The sequence below is a fragment of the Pelodiscus sinensis genome, chromosome 18, assembly GCF_049634645.1.
Source record: "Pelodiscus sinensis isolate JC-2024 chromosome 18, ASM4963464v1, whole genome shotgun sequence".
Lineage (NCBI taxonomy): Eukaryota > Metazoa > Chordata > Testudines > Trionychidae > Pelodiscus > Pelodiscus sinensis.
This window is the reverse complement of record NC_134728.1, coordinates 32,142,506-32,152,705: the sequence shown is the minus strand read 5'-3', so window position 1 is coordinate 32,152,705 and position 10,200 is coordinate 32,142,506.

Below are 10,200 nucleotides of genomic sequence, written 5' to 3'. Positions count from 1 at the left end.
CCTAACATTCTATTTGCTTTTTTGACTGCCGCTGCACATTGAGTGGATGTTTTCAGCTAACTATCCACAGCTGACGCCAAGATCTCTCTTGAGTAGCTGTAGCCAAATTACTCTCCATCATATTGTATATATACAGGCAGTCCCCGGGTTACATGGATCCGACTTACATCGGATCCCTACTTACAAATGGGGTGAGGCAACCCCGCACTAGCTGCTTCCCCCCAGCAGACCAGGGAGACGTGAAGCTAGCCCCCCCACAGCAGACCAGGGAGATGCAGAGCTGCTTTTCTCAGCAGACACCTCAGTTTGAGAATAAAGGACTGAGGGAAGTGAGGTGTGGGAGAATAAAACTGAGCTCTGGAGAAATGTTTGGCTAGAGTTTCCCCTACAATATGTACCAGTTCCAACTTACATACAAATTCAACTTAAGAACAAACCTACAGTCCCTATCTTGTATGTAACCTGGGGACTGCCTGTAGTTGGGATTATTTTTTCCAATGTGCATCTTTACATTTATCAGCATTCAATTTCATTTACCATTTTGTTGCCCAGTCACTTAGTTTGGTGAGATCTTTTTGAAGCTCTTCACAGTCTGCTTTGGTCTTAACTACCTTGAGCAGGAGAGTGGAAGTCAGGAGCAGCAGCAGCATCAGGCGGGTGTGCCATCATGCGTGACATGATGACACACATGTTGTCACACTGCTGCATCAGCTGGTCCCATGCATACTTCCACCACTCCAAGTCCTTGCAGATCTTGTGCGCCAGGGTCTGCTGCATGTCATGAAGGACATTGATGTGCTGGTGCATCAGGTCTTCGTGGACCCTGGTGGGCCTTCGAGACCCCCGGGCTCTGGCGGGTGGTGTGGATCGCCCCTCAGTCCTTGCTGGTCCGCCTGTGGAAAACACACAGAGGGAGAGGCAGTCAATCATCCCTGCAGACCCTGTCCCTGAGGCCATGCCCTCCTCTGTGAGCAGCAACCAACAATCCTCAGGCCAGATGAGAGGGATATCCTGGGAGCAAGGTCATGTGTGCCTGCACAGTGGGCCATGCCTCACAGGGGCCCCAATGTGCCCAGAGGACTATGCTGACTGCTTCCCACCCCCGACCGCCCATGGACACGCAGCCAAGGGAAGTGCTGGCCACAGTGGGATCCCCTCATGGGCGGAGAGGAGCCAGGAGCAGCCTGGGCCTCCCTGGGGTCCGCACTCACAGCTGCGGCTCGCAGTGCTGTCTACAGGAGCGGCTCCTGTCTCGCATGTGCAGGCATGCCCGTGTGCTGTGTGTGGCACTCAGTCTGTGTGGGGTCACGCCTGCGCCCTTGTGGCTAGCCTGCTTCCAGCCGTGGTGCCCCTCCCCCCCATGGCAGGATGTGTCTGGCCTCCTCTGTGCCTGGCAGCAGAATCCCAGGCATGCTCAGGGGCTGCCTGCTGCGTCCATGTGCCTCACAGTAACGCTGCACATGGTTGCACGTGCATGAACCACAGCACAATGTCCAGCCCGAGCATCCCAATGAAACCCATCCTCTGCCCCCTGAGCACCCGCCTGCCCTGCCCTGTGTGTGTGACAAAGTGAGAGCACTCACCTGAAGATCCCTCCCAGGCATCCAAGAAGGCCTGGGAGACGTCCTGGCTCAATGGCACCAGCTTAAGGGAGAGGGTCACTGTGTCCGCCTCTTCCTCCTGGTCGGGCAATGCCGGAGTCTGTAGGCTGGAGTCCACCAGGACGGGTAGGGACGACGTTTCACCAGCCCCCAGGATCTGGTGCAGCTGCGCTCTGTGGCCCGGACATATCCCTGGCGGAGCTCTTTGACGTTACTCTGGACCTGTTCCAAGGCCCAGGGTGGGTGTCTGTGCTCTGCCAGGGACTCGTCCATCTGGCCATAAATGTCCGTATTGCGGTGCTTGGCCCGGAGATCCTGCAAGGTCTTCACCTTGCCCTGCAACTTGAGGAGGGACAGGATCTCTGGGCTGGACCAGGAGGGTGCCTGCCTCTTGTTTCCCCTGGGTGGGTCCTGGGATCCCTGGGGCTGCTCCCTGCAAGGGCCAGGGGAGTCTTGGGGGGCTTGAGGCTGTGCCATCACTCTAGAGGCCTGTGGCAGGGAGAGCCACACAGTGAGGTGCTTCTCCACGGCTGGTTTCCTGCCACAAGGCTTGTCTAGGGTGCCTGCAGCTTTAAGAGGGCCCAGGAGACAGGAACTATTAGACTACATCTACACTGACTACAGTGAGAGACTCTGCTTCACGCTATCCAAGAAATTAAGGAACCACCTGATAAGTATCTTATACAAGAAACAGAAAAACATCAAGAATGACATCTCTAAACTAGAGATTCTCATCTCAAGACAAACATCCACACCGACTAACACACAGAGATGTTAACAACCTGAAGTGATTTTAACAAGACATATGGGTTGCAGAAGGAGCCAAGGCATGTGGATCCTGGAGGGTCTGTCTGCTCATCATGGCTGGGGAAGCTGGTCAGGAGGAAAGACACTGGAGGGGAGCTTCTCAGGATCAGTGGAAGGAAAAAGAGAGTGTCTCACATGTGCTCCTTCTCTTTATATAGTGTCTAAATGGCTCCTATGACTCATTGACCTTATCATCAGGAAGCATGCCCAGACTTCCCTTTATCCAGCAGAGAGCATGCCCAGACTTCCCTTTATCCAGCAGGGAGCATGCCCATACTGTGATGACTCATTGCCATATGATCCATTGTTCCAAGCCTTCTTCAAACACACTCACCCTCACACTCTCTCTCCATTCACTCAGGGGAGAATGTAGCTTAGGGAAAGTTACAAGCAAGGTGGCTGCATGTCACAAAGATTACAACGTTGCAGTTTACAATAAGTTTGAGAGTTACACAGATTGCAAAGATTGACAAGGATCATAATAAGTTGCAGTTTAAAACCTTAGACCTTGCAGTTTGGTGTAGCTTTAGAAAAGCCATGTATATAAATCTAATGAGCTCAGGTGGAGGCTTTTTTATGCAACAAGATCCATTTCCTGGATACCACAGTAGAAATCACCAATGGTAAATTAGACACCACTCTCTACAGAAAACCCACCGACTCATACAGTTACCTACATGCCTCCAGCTCCCATCCAGAACACAACATACGATCCATCGTCTATAGCCAAGCCCTTCGATACAACCGCATCTGCTCTAATCCAACTAACAGAAACCAGAAACTTCAGGATCTCTAACAAGCATTTATAAACCTCAATTACCCACCTGGAGAAATAAAAAAGCAAATTGAAAGAGCCAGACGAATACCCAGAAACCATCTACTTCAAGACAGACCCAAGAAAACCAACAATAGAACATCACTTGTCATCACCTACAGCCCCCAACTTAAACCCATCAAACACGTTATCAATAAACTACAATAAACTAGTATAATGGAACAGGATACTAAACTCTGAGAGGTTCTGGAAGACAGACACATAGTCTCCTATAGACAACCACCTAACCTCAGGGTGATTCATACCAACAACCACAGGACATACCACACTAATACCAACCCTGGAACTTTCCCTTGCAACAAACCGCGTTGCCAGCTTTGTCCACATATTCACTCTGCTGATACCATTATTATAACCAATTCAGTTATAAGATCAAGAACACATATTCCTGCTCATCCAGAAATATAATTTATGCTATCATGTGCCAACAGTATCCATCTGCTATGTACATTGGACAAACGTCTCAGACACTTCGCCAAAGAATCAGTGCACACAAAACAGATATTAGACAGGATCACAAAGAAAAAACAGTTTCTTGCCATTTCAACCAGAAAGGACATTGTCTCAATTACTTGATTACCTGCATCCTGCTTCAAAGACATTTTAACACCAGACTTGAAAGAGAATCCTCTGAACTGTCATTCATGCTTAAATTTGACACTTTACGTCGAGGTATAAACAAAGATGCTAATTATCTTACCCGTTACAAAAATAGCTTCCCCTATTATCACCTCTAATATCATTAGCTCACAGACATTTACCTCCCCCCCCTCATTCCTCCTCTGTTCTGAAAATTTATTTGTTCTTTTCATGTGTGTTCACTTTTTTGTATTGTATCCCTTTGGTATATGTGGTCATGCCAATTTTCTTCCACAATTTGATCTGAGGAAGTGCATCTGGCCCACGAAAGCTCATCAACTAATAAACCGTCTTTTTAGTTTTTTAAGTGCTATATAGTTCGGTTTTTTGTTTCATATAGTTGGAGACATTGTATTTATCCATCAGTGCTTGGTAGTTCACAGCATGGAACTGCAGCCTAGCCAATTATTAGGCCCTTGTTTCCCAGGAGGTCCAGGAACTGCTGGTCTCTGTTCCATGTGGTAACTTTGTTTTCCATGATAAGGGAAACTAAAGATATCAGGGAAAAATCTATGGATCAGAAGCTAACATTAACAGGAATGTTGTGAGAAAAGCATGAGAAGTCATTATTCCACTCTACTTAGGGTTGCCAGATAGTTTCACAAAAAATACCAAACACAGTGGGAAAATAATTCACTGAGCAAAACAACAAACAAACAAACAAACAAACAAACAAACAAACAAAACACACACACACACACACACACACATGCAAAGAGAGAGTCACAGCCCCTTTAAATTCGCACACACTCCCACACTTCCCTCCGCCACACGCAGGAGGATGAATGTCCCAAATGGACTTCCGGCCGAGAAAAACAGAAAATACAGGACATTTCACGTGTCCGATATTTTCTGTTTTTTTTTTTACCAGACACATGCCGCAAATACCAGGCTGTCCAGTCCAATACTGGACACCTAGCAACCCTAATTCTACTGTGAGCTGATTAGGCCTCAATTGGAATATTGTGTCCCATTCTGGGCACCATATTTCAGGAAAGATGTGGAGAAACTGGAGAAAGTCCAGAGAAGAGCAACAAAAATGATTAAAGGTCTAGAGAACATGAATCCTGAGGGAAGATTGAAAGAATTGGACTTGTTCAGTTTAGAAAAAAGAAAACTGAGGGGAGACAGGATAGCAGTTTTCAAGTACAGGCAGTCCCCGGGTTACGTACAAGATAGGGACTGTAGGCTTGTTCTTAAGTTGAATCTGTATGTAAGTCGGAACTGGCGTCCAGATTCAGCCGCTGCTGAAACTGATCGCCAGTTCTGACTTACATACAGAATCAACTTAAGAACCCCAGGCGTCCCCAAGTCAGCTGCTGCTGAAACTGATCAGCAGCTGATTCCAGGAAGCCCGGGGCAGAGCAACTCTGCCTCGGGCTTCCTGTAGTCAGCGCAGGTCAGTTTCAGCAGCGGCTAAATCAGGACGCCTGGGGCAGAGCAGCTGGGGTGCTGCTAGGTTGCTCCAGTAGCGCCGCTCCTCGGCACTACTGGACCAACCCAGCAGCACCCCATCTGCTCTGCCCCAGGCGTCCTGATTCAGCCGCTGCTGAAACTGACCAGCAGCGGCTGAATCAGGACCAGAGCAGCTGGGGTGCTGCTGGATTGGACCAGTAGCGCCCAGAGCGGCACTGCGGGACCAACCGGCAGCACCCCAGCTGCTCTGCAACAGGCGTCCGGAGAAAAGCCTAGTCTGCTGGGGGGGGGGCGTACTAGCTGCGCCCCCCCCACCCTAGCAGACCAGGAAGACACGGGCGGCGGACCGAAACGCACCGCGGTACCGCCGCCTGGGTCCTCCGCGGCTTTGCTCCCAGTCTCCCTGGTCTGCTGGAGACCAGCAGACCAGGGAGACGAGGACGCCGGCAGCGGGACAGCCGCGGGGCGTCTGGGCTGTCCCGCTGCCGGCTTCCCCCGCGGCTTTGCAAAGCCTCGGGGAAGCCAGCAGCGGAGCAGTCCAGGCGCGCCTGGGCTGCCTCGCTGCCCGAGCCCCCCCGTAGCTTTGCAAAGCCGCGGGGGGGCTCGGGCAGTGAGGCAGCCCAGGCACGCCTGGACTGCTCCGTTGCTGGCTTCCCCGCGGCTTTGCAAAGCTGCGGGGGGGCTCGGGCAGCGAGGCAGCCCAGGCACGCCTGGACTGCTCCGCTGCCGGCTTCCCCACGGCTTTGCAAAGCCGCGGGGGGGGCGGGGGGGGGCTCGGGCAGCCCAGGCGCCCCTGGGCTGCCCGAGCCCCTCCGCGGCTTTGCTCTGCATCTTCCTGGTCTGCAGACCAGGGAGACGCAGAGAAAGCCCCAGAGTACACAGGCGGCAGGACCTCCAGGTCCCGCAGTCCGTGTACTCTGGGGCAGCCCCGTTCGTATCTGCAGATCCGACGTAAGTCGGATCCGCGTAAGTCGGGGACTGCCTGTACCTAAAAGTGTGTTACAGGGAGGAGAGAGAAAAATGTTTCTCCTTAACCTCTGATGATAGGACAAGAAGCAATGGGATTAAATTGCAGCAAGGGACGTTTAGGTTGGACATCAGGAAAAACTTCCTAACGGTCAGGGTGGTCAAACACTGGAATAAACTGCCAAGGGAGACTGTGGAATCTCCATCACTGGAGATATTTAAGAGCAGGTTATATAGGCATCTGTCAGGGATGATCTAGATCAGTGGTCTCCAACCTTTTTACACCCAAGATCACTTTTTAAATCTCAGAACAGGTGAAGATCTACTGCCCTGCCCCTTCCTTGAAGCCCCTCGCCTTCCTTGAAGCCCCACCTCTTCATTGAAGCCCCGCCCTCTCTATTCTCCTCCTGTCCATCACTTGCTATCCCCAGCCCTTACTTACACACTCTGATAAACAGTTTATTTTTAAATTATGCGATATATAAAATTAAAATCACACGTTTATAGTTATGAAATAAATGGTCTGTTTTTTATTCATGCTATTTAAATCTAAAATGAAGCATTTATAATTATACATTTTGTGGGGACAGAATACTGTGGCTGGGGGCAGGGGAGAGGAAACAGGGTGCTGGGAGGGCAGAGGACAGGATTCTGTAGCAGGGGACAGAGTGCCAGTGGGGACAGGAGTGGGGACAGAATTCGGGGAGTGGGGATGGGAATAGGGACAGAATTCGGGGAGTGGGGACGCGAATGGGGACAGAATTCGGGGAGTGGGGATCTGAATGGGGACAGAATTCAGGGAGTGGGGATGCGAATGGGGACAGAATTCAGGGAATGGGGACAGCATTCTGTATTTGGGGACAGGGGAGTGGGGACAGTTCTGTAGCTGGGGACAGAGTTCAAGGAGTGGGGACAGGAATGGGGACAGCATTCTGTAGTTGAGGACAGGGGAGTGAGGACAGGGGAGTGGAATGCAAGTGGAGGCAGAGAGTCCCCTGCATCTCCCTCCTCCCAGCATTCCCCCCCCCCCGGGAAGCCCTGCGTGCGCGCTTGCCCAGGGGACCGACCCCTCCACCCGCGCAGGGAAGCCCCACGGGCACTTGTCCCGGCGCCAACCCCTTCCCCGCGCTGGGAAGCCCCGGGGCCAAACCCTTGCGCGCCAGAAGCCGACACTATCTCCGTCTTCTCTCGAGATAAGTAGTGGGGCTTCTGGGGGGTGGGAGGGAAATGGGGGCGGGGCTGACAGGATGCCTCGCGAGCAACTGGTCGAGGCCTTGAGATCGACCAGTAGCTCGTGAGCGACCCGTTGGTGACCACGAATCTAGTTCAAGGGTGGGCAATAATTTTTGCCCAGGGGCCACTTCAAAAATTTTGAAGTAGTCCTGGGACACCCTGGAAGGGGCAGGGCCTGAACAAGAAGGGGCAGGGCTGCCCCACCCCCAGACCATGATTAGTCTGAGGGTGGGGGAGCCCCTTTGCCCCCCTTTCCCATTAGGCACCCATGCCCTGGAAAAGGCTTGGCATGCTCCCCCACTCCCAGGGCAGGGGAGCACATGGCACTTTGAAAGCCCTGATTGGCCTCGGGGTGGCGGAGCGTGAAAAGCCTTCTCCTCGCCCTGTGAGCAGCATGAGGCGCTTCAAATCTCCATGTCCTCCTGGCCGGGCGGGAGGAGGCTCCTAGTTGGCCTAGGAGCGGGGGAGCAGCAAGACCTCCGCAGGCCAGATCCACCCGCTTGGTGGGCTGGATCTGGCCTGCGGAGGCCCTTTTGCCCACCCCTGATCTAGCAGTGCTTGGTCCTGCTGTGAGGGCAGAGGACTATACCTGATGACCTCCTGAGGTCCCTTCCAGGTCTAGTATTCTATGATTCTAAATACAATCCAAAGGAGTTTTTAAAGTATATTAGAAACGAAAATATTCCTAGCAATGGCATAGGCCCATTAGTAGATTGAGATGGTAAAATCAAAGTAAATGACTAAATTAAAATAAACAAAAAAGTACATGGAGATGGTGAAATTATTAATGATGCAGGAAAGGCAGACATCTTCAATAATTCATGTTTTGCATTGGAAAAGAAGCAGTATAATTCCAGAATATGATGTGATTGCTAATGTGCTGACATTAGACAAATGCAGTCTAGAAATACAGTGTACTTTTAAAAGTGAAGGTAATTGCCCACTGGAATAACTTACTAAGGATGCAGTGGATTCTTTGTCCCCTGCAATCTTTAAATCCAGATTGGATGCCTTTCTAAATGAGATGCTCAACTTCGAGCACAAGCCATGGGCTTGATGCAGGAACCACTCTGAGTAATGGCAGATTAAGTATCTAGAAAGAAAATGTGTAGTGCACAAGAAACACTTTTCATAAATTGTAAGGCCAGTAAGGATGCAACTGTCATTGCAGCTGAGACCTCTGGTTAAATTTTTGAACTCTGCAGCTCAGAAGTCTCACAGCTGGAAGTCCACCTCTTACTTAAAGTCCCCAGCATATCCTGAAAACACCTATCTCCTCAAGAAGCATATCTGTACAAGCACAGTTCCAGCTGAGAGACCCTGGATTTCCTTGGCTTTGAGGTGGGGGGAAGGAAGGTGATCAGTGCAGGTACAACTGTGGAATTCCTGCAGAAAAAAAAACTGGGTACACGGATATTGCTAAGGAGATCCGGAAGTTTGGATACAGCCCGGATCAGGGCCAAACACAGGCAAAGAGAAGGAATTGCGGCAAATTTAGCAGAAGACAAAAGAGAAGGGCAACAAAAAATCTGGTGGTTCCTCTAAGAGCTGCTTTCATGAGCAGTGTAATGTCAAACAGAGCAGGGATCCCCTCACCAACTGGCCAGTGACACTTCTCAGACTTGTGAACTCTGGAGGAAGGTACCTGGGACCTACAGACAAAGTTGAGGGACATGGAAAATGTCAGGCTGTTTGAGAGGCTCATCTGAGCTTGGAGAGTGAATGACAACTGAGGAATCTGACAGGGACTGAGGTATGTTGTAAATTAATGCATGCTTTGCCTTCATTTTGCTTTCTCCAGGACCATTGCCGCTTTCAAAATGACAGCTAACTGTGAATGGACAAGGAACAAAGAAATTCTGTTTTAAAGTAGCCAATTAATTTTCAGAGCATGAACTAGCAGTATTAGCCAAAAATCTACAGAAAGAAAATAGAAAAAAGCTGCCAAGAAGTATTCCCAAATGCATGTATTTTCCAATACTTTGGTTTGCATTCAGAGTACATACTTTTGTAACCAAAAAACCTTCAATATTCTGCAAACAGAAAAAAGCACTTGCACTAAGCAACACACAGAGCAGTGAGTATTCAAACATGCATTTGCAGAATATGCATGGTAAGCTGATTGGATGTAGGCTTTCAAGTCCAAAAGACCTTACTTTCATTCTGCCATTAAATTCAGAAAAGAGGCAGAAACTATGTGTGGTTAGCTTTCACAGGCAGTCACTGGGGCCCTCTGCCAATTGGCCCATTCAGCTTTCCAATCCTCTGGGATTTCAGTGAACTTAAAGTAAATACTGATAGAACTGTAGCCGTGTTAGTCTGGTGTAAGTGGAACAAAAAACAGGACTATGTATCACTTTAAAGACTAACAAGATGGTTTATTAGGTGATGAGCTTTCGTGGGCCAAACCCACTTCCTCAGATCAAATAGTGGAAGAAAATTGTCACAACCATATATACCAAAGGATACAATTAAAAAAATGAACACATATGAACAGAACACATATGAAAATACTGTTTGCCTGATGATTTCTAGGCAGGCCAGTCTTGTTTCTCCCACGAGAGTTAGGCACCATCTCATTCCATTCTACAAGAACCTCTCAGGGGTTTGAACCAAAAGAAAGGAATACGCATCAATTTAAAGATTAACAAGATGGTTTATTAGGTGATGAGCTTTCGTGGGCCAGATGCACTTCCTCAGATC